This window comes from Anomalospiza imberbis, chromosome Z (assembly GCF_031753505.1).
Source record: "Anomalospiza imberbis isolate Cuckoo-Finch-1a 21T00152 chromosome Z, ASM3175350v1, whole genome shotgun sequence".
NCBI lineage: Eukaryota > Metazoa > Chordata > Aves > Passeriformes > Viduidae > Anomalospiza > Anomalospiza imberbis.
Window position 1 is genome coordinate 16,981,104 of NC_089721.1, and position 11,671 is coordinate 16,992,774.

Below are 11,671 nucleotides of genomic sequence, written 5' to 3' on the forward strand. Positions count from 1 at the left end.
GGAAATGAAAGGGACTATTTTCCCTTTTGAAATATGGAATAAGTATAGCCCAAGTTCTGGACTAGTAGAATACTAAAAGTTAGTGTGCAGCCTCAGCTGATAGACAAGAATGAAGAAAATCTTCAAGTACAGAGCTTTATACTCTCCCTGAGCTACAGAATACACTGACGTCATTTTCTTCTGGGCCAGAAGTGCTCAGAAATTATAGTGCTCCCCTAAAACACAGTGGAGTTGATGTGATCTGATTTCAGCCCCATTTTTCAGCAAAGCAAGGCTCATGTGTTCATACCATCCCTAAAAACACGCTTCCCTTGAGCTCCCTTCCAGTCCTATCTCAGTTACCTTTGAAGCAATCTTGACAATACAGTGAATGTATCCAGAAAGTCCTGCAGGTTTTGTGAAATTACGTCTTTGGGTAGAGAGGGAAAAAGAGGCTTATTACTGCCTTACCTGTAAGCTTTTATGAGACATCTGAGGTCTCACAAAAGGTCCATGAGAGAGACATACATACTTATCCATACTGCTAAAAGAGGTCCATGGAGGAGCTTAGCCTCTGGATAGCCACTGGTCTGCAGAGCTCATTTCTTTTCTCATCCCTTATCTTTGCTTTACAACACCACAGCTACATTTATACAATACAACAGCCAGCCTTGACTTGAGAAATACCTTGGTCAGGAGCTGTTCCCAGGAAGCACCATGAATAAGTTCTTCTCATTAGATTTGGTTCCTCATTCCTTCAACACTTTCCCAAAGGCATTGAACTGTCACTGTCCACATGCTCTACCCAAGGTCATGGAATGCATATACTAAGTTTTATGCTATAAACCCACTGTTTATATAAATTGCAGAAAAGTCTGAAGTCTTTATTTTCAAGCATGTTTTTAAAAACCCTACAACACACTAAAAATAACAATTGTTCCTTAGGCCAGAAGTAGATGGTGGTATAGAGTGATTCAATTTGCCTTACCTGTCCTCAGGACCAGGAATCAATTACCAGCTCCTTTTATTCAGCAATATAGAACTATATACCTAAACCTATCCCTTGTTTTATCAGTTATGGTTTTACGGAAGACTTTCATTATACACCAACAACGTCACTCTACTTGTGGAGAAACCTCTTGCCAATCTTGGACTCTCAGCACTGCTATCAGCAGCTGTCCGTTTTCAAGGTTTATTGTCTGTGGAAAGAGCTAGAAGATGCCAAAGGTCAAAATTTAGTTAATGCTGCAGGAGCCCCTCTGAACTCAAGATGTGCCAGGACCTGCTGAGTGCTTTTCAGCTCAACCCCTCATTCAGCATCAAGTATTCCCAGGAGCCCCTGCTTTGCACATAGTACAAGTAATTTGATAAAATAAATGCAATGTTGGGCAATAATTGGACAGTTAATTGAAACCCTTTCCTGCCCATGGTCTCCCCAGGGGGTAGAATGTGTTGAGATGCATGTTGAGCCTGTGACCTGCTGCTTCTTGGGAGCTTCAGCTGGTGATGCATCTGCAGTGCCTTGGTAGGGATAACTGGCCAGCTCTTGTTCTGAGTGTTTGGGGGAGCAACAATGCCTGGGAAGGTGGGTTCTGATGTTTATTTTAAATTCCCAAGGAGTTAAAAGCTCCTTTCTAGCATTAGCCAGAATGTTGACTATAAATCCATGATTTTCAGTAATTGGACCTCATTAATAAATTCCTCAAGTGTTCCCAAAGGCAAGAGAGGTAAAACAAGAGCCACAGGGATCAGAGAAGCAGAGAACTGTGAGGATTCCTGAGTGTGTTGTTAATTCCACTTAATCAGCTCAGAGAAGCTCTGTATTCAAAAGAAAATAACCATGACTCACAAAGTACTCCTGCCAGCAGGGAATAGGATTCTCTCCATTTATAGTAATATTTTCTCCAATTTTTGTCCTTTCTTTCACTCCATTTTTAAGTAAAGAAAAAGACCATCCCTCAGGCACTCTGAACACCTGCCGTGTTCTTGGGCCTCAGGGTAGACTGAAAGAACTGTGCTCACAGGAAAAATCCAGCGTGGATCCCTCAGAGCTTCTGGGAGACCTGTTCTGCAATCCCAATGTGCCAGAGGGCTTTCCCATCAGATCCAGACTGAACAGACTGTGAAGCAGAGGCATAATGAGGCAGATATAAGATTTATTGCTGTTTGAAGAGGACTCAGATAGTAGCAAACTTCGAGACAGAGCAAGCCCCATTTTCCACTCTACACTGCTTCCCACAGAAGGTAGACAAGTCAAACAAAGACAAGACAAATTACAGGGATAAAAATTCAGGTCATGAGAAAAACAGGGATTATAAAGGATGAGAAGGCAGGAGGGTTTGCCAGGAGAATGGAGCTTTCTGAAGGTGGCTTGAAGGAACACCTGAAGGGGCAGGTTCTCCAACACTGTATGGAGAGCCTAAAGTGCTGAATTTTAAAAACAAGAAAGACAGAATGAGAGTCAAGAAAGTAAGTGGAAAGCTTTTGAGAAAAATTGTAGGGAAGACAAAATATTTGGTTAGAGAAAGTTTGCACTGGATTCACAAGATGCCTATAAGTTTGGGAGCATAAGACTGTGCAAGCAGATGAAAAGCAAGAGAGTTTGTGGAGCCATCAGAGCCACTGCTCAGGCTGCTCAGAAATCTTGTCTCTGTACTCCTCCTTACCCTTCTTTCTCAAAACAGAATGCGAAGGTACTGGGTACTGCTGTGTCCTCTATGGCCTGAAGATCACAGAATCACAGGATCATTTAGGTTGGAAAAGGAATCTGAGATCATAAGGTCCAACCTTTGACTGATCACCACCTTGTCAATTAGGCCATAGTACCAAGTGCCACATCCAGTCATTTGCTGAACATCTCCAGGGACAGTCACGCCACCACCTACTTGGGAAGCTCATTCCAATGTTTGACAATCTTTTCCATGATTCCTGATGTACAGCCTGGCACTCCCTTAGCACAGTTTGAGGCTTTGTAGTCTTGTTTTGTCACTTTCACTTGTTACTTGTTCACTGTGGAAGAAAAAACTGACCCCCATCTGGCCACAACCTCCTTTCAGGCAGCTGTAGAGAGTGATAAGGTCTCCCCTGAGCCTCCTTTTCTCCAGGATAAACACCCCCAGATCTCACAGGATCTCACCCTGCTTCTCACAGGACTTGTGCTCCAGACCCTTCCCCACCTCCATTGCCCTTCTCTGGACTCACTCCAGCTCCTCAGTGTCTTTCCTGCAGTGAGGGGCCCAAAACTGGACACAGCACTGGAGGTGTGACCTCACCAGTGCCCAGCACAGGGGGACAATCCCTGCCTTGGTCCTGCTGGCCACACCATTGCTGATCCAGGCCAGGATGACCACCTGGGCACACCCTGGCTCATGCTCAGCTGCTGTCACCAGCGCCCCAGGTCCTTTTCTACTGGACAGCTTTCCAGCACTCTGCCCTAGCCTGTAGCACTGTTTGGGGGTGTTGTGATCTAATGGCAGGGCCTAGCATATGGTTTTCAACCTCACACCATTGGCTTCAGCCCATCATTCTAGCCCGTACAGATCCCTCTGCAGAGACTTCCTGCCCTCTAGCAGATCGACACCACACCTAACTTGGTGGTATACTAAAACTTACTGAAGCTGTACTCAATGCCTTCATCCAGGTCATTAATAAAGGGATGGAACAGTACAGGGCCCAATACTGAGCCCTGGGGAACACCATTCGACCACCTGCCAACTGGATGTGGCACCACTCACCAACCACCATTCTCTGTGCCCAGCCATCCAGGCAGTTTTTTACCCAACAAAGGGTGCACAGGTCCAAGCCATAGGCTGTCACATTTTCCAGATGAATGCCACTGGAGACAGTATTAAAGGCTTTGCTGAAGTCCAGTAGACTGTATCCACAGCCTTCCCTTCATCCACTAGGAGCATCATCTGGCATTAAAGGAGATGAAGTTGGTCAGGTAGCACCTACCTTTCCTAAACCTGTACTGCCTGAGTGTCTGATCCCTTGGTTGTCCTGCGCATGCTGCGTGATTACATTTAAGATGATGTGTTCCATTATCTTCCCAAGCAGTGAGGTCAAGCTGACAGGCCTGTAGTTCCAGGGATACTCCTTCCGGCCCCTTGTGGTGGGCCACCTTCCAGCTGTCTTGTATATTTATATATACTGGCTGCCTGTGTATTGCCCAATACCTGGGCATGTTTACGTAGTTAAGGATTACATACAGAAGTGGCTGTATGTAATCCTTACATGGCATGTCTGCAAGGGAAACTCCATGGTCCCCTTAGCACTTTAATGTGTGATTCATCCAGTAAATACATTGCAAGAAGTCAATAGAGCACCTTGCAAGGGGAAAAATCCATCACCAGCACATGACCCACCTCTTTTGCAGGCAGCATGACTAAGAAAAAAGTGTGCTGGACAACAGGTCTTTCCTTTAAACATACCATTTGAGGTTTTCCAGCATAAAAATCTTCCTTGAAATATATGGTTTGGATGTCCTGATAAACAGCAGTAGGGGAAATATAATAAATGAAAACAGCCTCAATAACTGACCCTTATTTCTTTCTCATTTCAGACTTTCTCCCTACTTGATATTTGGGAATCCTTTGGTCTCAGTATCTATTTACTTTATTTTATTTTTATTAGTGTCCTTGACTGTAATGTAAGAATAAACATTTCAGTTTTCACAGCCTTGTGGCTTTTCATGGGAGCTTAGCTGCAGCCACTGTGTTTACAAAACAGAACTGCATCACAGTGTTTGTTAATTTGATGATCCTTGGGTTATCCATATTTTTTGCTGCAAAACTCCCATTTAAATGTAGAGTTTGCTATGTTTTCATGGGTCCCAAGAGGAGTTTCTAGATCAAAGTTTTAGAGTCAAACAGGACCAGCCAATTTTATAGCTCACAGAAATACCAAGTTATCAACATCTATAGACCACTGGTGGGAACTCTGTCACAGCAAGGAGCCAGCCACACATGTCCCCTCCTGAACCCACACCAGGATTCTGCACTCAAGCAGGGGAAATATAAACAGGCTGAAACCTTTACCCTTGTGCAGGGGTGATCTCTGTGTTGAGATCAGAAGAGCCATGACTGGTTGGAGTCAAAGTCCCTCTTCCCCTCTTCCTTGTCTTAATCATTAGAGGCAGAATCATCAAGGAAGGATGTTAGGCATACAGACCTAATCTTAAAAACACTGGAACTACATTATGAATTACAGCAACACAAATTTCAAGTCTGGATAAGAGGGAAATATGAAAGTAAGATAGGCAGCATCTTCAAGTAGTGGGAAACCAGGAAATGGCAGCACTGGCACAGGGAGTAAGACATGCTGTCCTGCAGTGAAGGGGCAGTAGATGGACCATGGGAAAACTTGCCTGGAGATGCAGGAGAATAGTATTTGGCTCAGGGTACAGCTTAGCCGAAGAAAACAAAGGACTGTTTCTCTCCAGTTGCCATTTATACACATATAAGCAAAAACAACAAGCATACTGTGGTCTCTAGAGAGTTAATGTCTTCAGAGGAGTTAATATGAAAATTATGGCATGGATATGTGTTGCAATATGTGTTAGGGGAAGAACTAAAAAGAAGGAGAGAACTGTCATATTATATGAGAGATACTGTGACCAGCAAGAATGGGGTTCTAAAGGGGTTTTGTTTGTAACCCTATGTATGGCTTATTCAGTTCTTACTGCTTACTCAGTCAGCAGTTGTGCCCTGTAAATATAACTTTTTCAGTCCTGTAAAGTATAAGGCAAAAGTGGAAGATTTCCACAGAATTTCAGCAGGTCCTTTATCTACAGCTAGGCACAAAATCATGCCGCCGGCAGAAAATCATGCCACCTGCACTACCAGGGAGTAATGACAGATTCTTAAATGCATATTAAGGAGAAAATTGCTTCTTTTAAATGCTATGGAATTTGTTGGCAGAGAGATGCATTAATGCGATGCCAAGATTATGCACTTTAGGGTACTCACCTCAGCAAAACCTTAAACTTCTGAAAACCAGGACATGATAAGCACATTAGCTCTGTCCCCTTTGTGCAATGCCCCAGCTTGCCCATTGTACATATACTGCCTTTGTACCATTGCTGAGCTTGTGGCTCATGACCACGGGAAGCAAAGAGAGGAGAGCTGCTTCTCAGTGAGTGGTAATCTCACCTGTCCCATCATCATGCACTGAACCAGAGTCCCTGAAACAGCATCAAACCTATTACATTTTATAACCCATCTTTCCTTATGGAAACAAACAAAAAACCTGTCCAAAACAATACTGTGAATTAAACGTCTTTAGCTGGCAAATTTCTGATAAATCTCATCTTGCTCCTTGCTGTCCCCTGGCAAGAAGACCTTTGTAGACCATGATGTCATAAAATGATGTCCTTATACTTTAATGTTTTCCATCTGATCACACTTATGTTAGCAGCCTAGAGGAAGATTTGATTTCTTCACTCACATCTGCCCAGCTACTCTGCAACTGTGGCTGCTGTTCAGGGCACCCTCAACACACATCAGCAAACACTGCAAGCCTTTTGTGTCCTCCCTTCTCTGTTTCTAAATAAAGATTTTATACATCTGAGAACAGAGAAACAAAAGAGAGACAAGCTTCAGACTATGAACTGAACACAGTGTATACCTGTGCCAGAAGTAGAAAAGGGATAGAGAAGGATGAAGGTGTATCTCCTGCACCTTGACTCATGTGAATAGTCCCCTTGTTATGGGGTGAAGTCAATATTGGAGTTAAGGCATATTCACATGAAGTAGAGGTTAGCAGATTTTGAGGGCTAAGGGTCTAGACTTGAACTGATCATCAGGTAGTACATGGTCTAGAAAGAATGTGTGAAGGCATGGTGAGGAAAGGAAAATGCCTGGGGTGTGTGTGTGTGTGTGTGTGTGGAATACCTGAGTGTGAAAAGCCTTGCACAAGTACCTATGACTGGACCTGAATTAATTGCATTAAATGGGAGGGGAAAATGGGGAGCACAAAAAATGAAGCTGAATGAAAGTATGCAGTTTACCTTGAGAAAGGGTGATTAAAGGAGTCCTGCTCTGCACAAGCTCCAGCAAGTCCATGAGCTATTCCTGCTGAGTGAGTTTTTTTTTTTCCTTGCACTATTCCCCAGGCAGCACAGCTGCAGGCTGTTTGCCATCTGGGCCTCTTCCTTAACAGAAGAGGTTATTTAAGTAAGGAGCAGGAGGGAAAGGAAGGAAAAAACCATGATTTCCTTCATTCTAAGCAAATTTGACAGCCTGGGCTGAGCCTGCCTTGAGATTAGAACACAACCTGCCAGCCCTGCTGGTGTATCCTCACAGGGAGCGTGCAGCCCTCTGCACATGCACAGCCCTCTCAGTGAGCAGAGAGACAGTGGTGCCATTGAGCAGCCTGAGAGCACTGTTAGCTGACTGTCTCTTCCATCCTGTCCTCTACTGTGAATGCATTCTTGATGGTGATCACAGAGCTGAGGAACTTGCAGCTTGCCTTGCACATGGAGGCACCAGCTGCGGCTTTACTGGAATGTCACTGCTGGCACCGGACATCCTCCCATCCTAGCAGGAGGAAGAGGTGGGGAGGACCAGCCAGACCAGCCTTTCAGACCAGCCTTTCCACTGCATTGTACTTACAGCAGAATTTTCCCTTGGGATTACAAACTACAGCCCCATGTTTTTTAGGGCTCCAGCACCCAGCCTTCAGTGCTCCCTCTTGTCCATTCCGCAGCAGAGCTCCCACCTGCAGTGTGCAATGTCATCCCACATGGTAGAGAGACTGTCTCTTTTGTTCACTGTGCCTGCAAAGAAAGAGGGTCTGATAGTGAGTGTCATGCTGGGTGCTGACATCCTGCCCAGCTGCTGGGCATGTATACAGCCTTGGGAGACACAATGGGATAAGAGAAACTGAACAGCAGTCAGTAAAATACATAGAGAGCAGAGGCCTCACTTCAGTGGACCCACACCTGAACCTTTAATATGACGGAGAAAACCTGGCTCTCATAGGGATCAGGAGAGGACAGTGTGAACTTTGCTGCAACCCAGGCAACCACTGAAAAAAAGAGGAGGGCAACAAAGCTCGTGAAGAGCCTGGAACACAAGCCCTATGAAGAATGGCTGAGGGAGCTGGGGTTGTTTAGCTTGGGGAAAAGGAGGCTCAGGGGAGGCTGACACTCTACAACTGCCAGAAAGGAGGCTGTAGCCAAGTGGAGGTCAGTCTCTTCTCCTAGGCAACCAGTGACAGGACAAGAGGACACATTGTTAAGATGCAGCAGAGGAAGTTTAGGTTAGACATTAGGAAAAAATTCTTCACAGAAGGAGTGGTTGGGCACTGGAATCATCTTCCTAGGGAGGTGGTGGAATCAACATTCCTAGAAGTGTTTAAGAAAAGACTGGACATGGCACTCAGTGCCATGGTTTAGTTGATAAGGTGTTGTTAGGTCATAGGTTGGACTTGATGATCTCAAAGGTCTTTTCCAACCTAGTTAATTTGGTGATTCTGTAATTCTGTGATTCTGTGAATATTGCTTCATCTGTAGTGGGGCTTGACTCTGCAAAGTATGGACGTGTGTTTTATTCTATATCACACATCAAGTCTGTGTTTTCCCATTTAAAGACCATATTTCTATGGCTTAAAATGTGATATTCTGATAAAGTTAACCCTAGAGACCGGAAACCTGTGGTAGCTTTCGGATGCTTAGCAGTGTAACGGCTGTACTGTGAGACTCTGGCCACTGCAACGTCCCATTGCATCTTCTGCTCTTCCACCTTTAGCACCGCTCAGACCTAAGTGTTGATGAGATCTTTAATCTCAGAAATAACCAGCAACACAGGAACCAGTCCCTGGTATTTTCCAGCATGAAGCAGTGTGCTCTTACTCTATAATGTAACAATCTGTCATGATAGTGCACCACTAGGCATTGCAGAAAATGCCATTCTAATGAAAAGCTTATAGAATAAGAATAAGCAAAGATCATCTTTGTGATTCTTTAACCACAATCAAAAGTAAGCCTGCCTAACAGTCTCTCTCCTTTGTCTATTTCTTTGCTATTAGAAGAAAAAAATCCATTGGTATTTAATTAGGAATTGCAGAATAACAGAAACTACTTCCTAGAAATCTGTCTCACTCAAGCCAAGATTACCAATATACTATCTAGGAAAAGACACAAAATACATAGCAAGTTAGGTAAGGAGTCATTTAAGATGCAGAACTCAAGAATTAAAGAAATCTTCCCAAAGCACAAGATTAATACCTAACAAGTTTAGTGCTCGCTTTAATCTGCAAGCTCTTAGTATATGTCTGCCTCCTAAAAATGCTCAGGGCTGCTGTGTCTTAAATTGAGAGGTGGTCACTGTGAAAAATGATGGGGAAATGGTGGAACTGTTGTCCAGGTCGCAAGAATGACAATTTCAAAATCAAGTTCCTGCCTTTCATACAGGTATTATGCCTCTTCTTAAGAGTTAAAATTATTTTCTGGCTTTACAGGGAGGAGAATGTATTGGTTGGATATGCAGAAATACAGTTCTCAGACTCAGCTCTTTCCCACCAGAGGCAGGTATGTGCTACACCCATCCCATTAATTAGTGCCTGCTCTGGGCCTCTTGTGGAGGAGGATTGCAGTTTAAAACAGCTCTCCATGTTATTGTGAGTGTTCCCATGAAAGTACTCTGGCTTGTTAAGACATTCAAAATCAAACATGTGCCTGCCAGATAGAGGATCACCCCAGCTACAAATGAAAAATGCCTTAGATCAGAGTCCATCCCTATGCTTAGGTGTGCTATAACTCTCAACAGAATCACATATCTGTTTTCCTTCTTGATTGCTCTGCAGAATGCAAGCCAAAGGCTTTTATTGTCAATCCAGAACAGGATCGACACAAGAGAAATTCCAAAACAGCATCAGGGAAGAGTATGCTTGTTTTCTTCCCTCTCTTGTTATTTCCTCACATTAAACAATTCATTGACTTTATTGCTCTCGCCTGAGGCAAAGAAGCCTGGCAAATTTGAAGAGTATTTTTATTATTAGTTAGGTGTATTTACTTGCCAAGCATACTTTCCCAAGTTCTCTGAACATCCTACTCATCAGTTGCTAACAAAGGCCCCATTCACACAAGGGCTACCAAACAGGTTTGCAGCATGGTTTACAACTGGCCAAGAGGGAGAGCTTTCAGGGCTCCCACTCTGTCTGGTGCTTTGGCATCCAAGGTCATTGACCATTAAACAGGACACTTAAGCCTCAGCAAGGAAAGGACTTTTCTAAAGGAAGGCTTTAGTGGAATTGTGATGCCTCATAACAAAATAGCAGTTTCAAAAGTTCCTCTTCATAAATACAGTTTCCTCTGGTTTTTGGCAGAACACTCCCAAGTTACATCAAACTCTGCCCATTATGTGTCCAGGTCTGATGCACATTGGGCAGTCCCTTCTGAATGCAGCCAGTTCTTCTCTAATGTAATAGTTCCTCAAATAGGAGATATGGGCTCATCTGTATCATCAGTCCAAGGAGGTTTATTGTATATTTCCTGTTTTCCCAGGGAGTGGCATGAGCACCAAAGCAGGGAGGGCAGTAAAACTTTGTCAGAACTTCTGGCTGAAGCTGGACCCAAAATCTGAAAATAATATTAAATCCAAGAATTTTATTAAAGACTGAGGATGAGTCTGTAGAGTTTAAGAGATGACTCTCAAACAAGGCTTTTCACAGTGAAGGAGGAAGTTGGAAATCCAAGTCCTGCAACCTCAGCTATGCAGTTGGGCCTTTTACCAGTAGAAGTACTCAATTTGTCCTACAAGGCTCTGAATTTAATCTGGGGACACAGCTGCACTGTAGAGGCAGAGTGACTGCCAGGCAGCTGCAAGGCTCTGCTGGAAATTACCCTGGGGCAAGGAGTGCATGTGCAGAGGAGTGTGAGGCAAGGATCTGCTCAGAAATGCTGCTTGAAGGTGAATGCAACTTGTTGGTAATTTCTGTCTTGCTTTTGGATCCTTTTGGTTCAAGCAGGAATTAGGTGCTTGTCTGTAGTCAGCACAGTCCTGCACAGGCCAAATAGTAAGAGCTGTTTCTGGAGCAGTCTAGCAGCGGTGATGTGGCTACCAGGCAACATCCTGGTAGGACCTGGGAGTGGAAGCAGAGAAGAGGTGAAGTGAAGAGGATAGCTGAGCCCTCGCAAGGTGGTGAAGAGTCTCTTCCACTTTGCACAAGCGTGGAGGTGAAGTTGCCTGAGAGTTGACATCAGACTGCTTTTGTGCATGTGTTCTCTATTACCTGGGGATAAAAGATCTGTGTTGCACTTCAGGAGTGCTGAGGGCATGTGGGACTGCTCCCAGGGCACTGTGCTTGTGAGGAGTCCAAGCTAAAAAACCTTCCTGGAAACCAGAGCAGCAGGGAGTGAACAGCCTGACATGAAGGTCTTCACTGACTCTGTGCTGTCATATTTATTTCTCCAACACACCATACTGGAATCCCGTACAACCCCTATAATATTGTATTGCCATGAACAGCACAGTCCCACTCTTCCTGACAAGAGAGAGTCCTTTTAATAAAATGTGGATGGAAGTAATTTTGCTGAGATTTCCTTTGAAAACCAGTTAGAATTTTTGTATTTTCTGTCCAGGGAAAATCCAGTTTGGCTGTTCATAAAGCAAGGCCTGTGCAGTCTGCCCATTCTGTGCCCTCCTCCCTGTAACACAGACTGAGCCTTAAATCCCACAATATATCCTTTTAT

The 11,671-nt window shown here is 44.1% G+C and overlaps 1 long non-coding RNA gene across 2 annotated transcripts in view; it reads left to right on the forward strand.

Annotated features, from left to right (window-relative positions):
- The window catches only part of LOC137465305 (uncharacterized), a 230,166-nt gene extending 218,723 nt beyond the window's left edge, over window positions 1–11,443 (forward strand). Inside the window, exons 1-4 of one of the 2 annotated variants that reach the window (XR_010994615.1) lie at window positions 3,410–3,922; window positions 9,439–9,508; window positions 9,784–9,982; window positions 10,484–11,443. This is a non-coding gene — a long non-coding RNA (uncharacterized lncRNA). Of the gene's footprint in view, window positions 1–3,409; window positions 3,923–9,438; window positions 9,509–9,783; window positions 9,983–10,483 lie in introns of those variants that run through there. The other variant, XR_010994614.1, reaches the window with a different exon arrangement.
- Window positions 11,444–11,671: the final 228 nt, after the last annotated feature.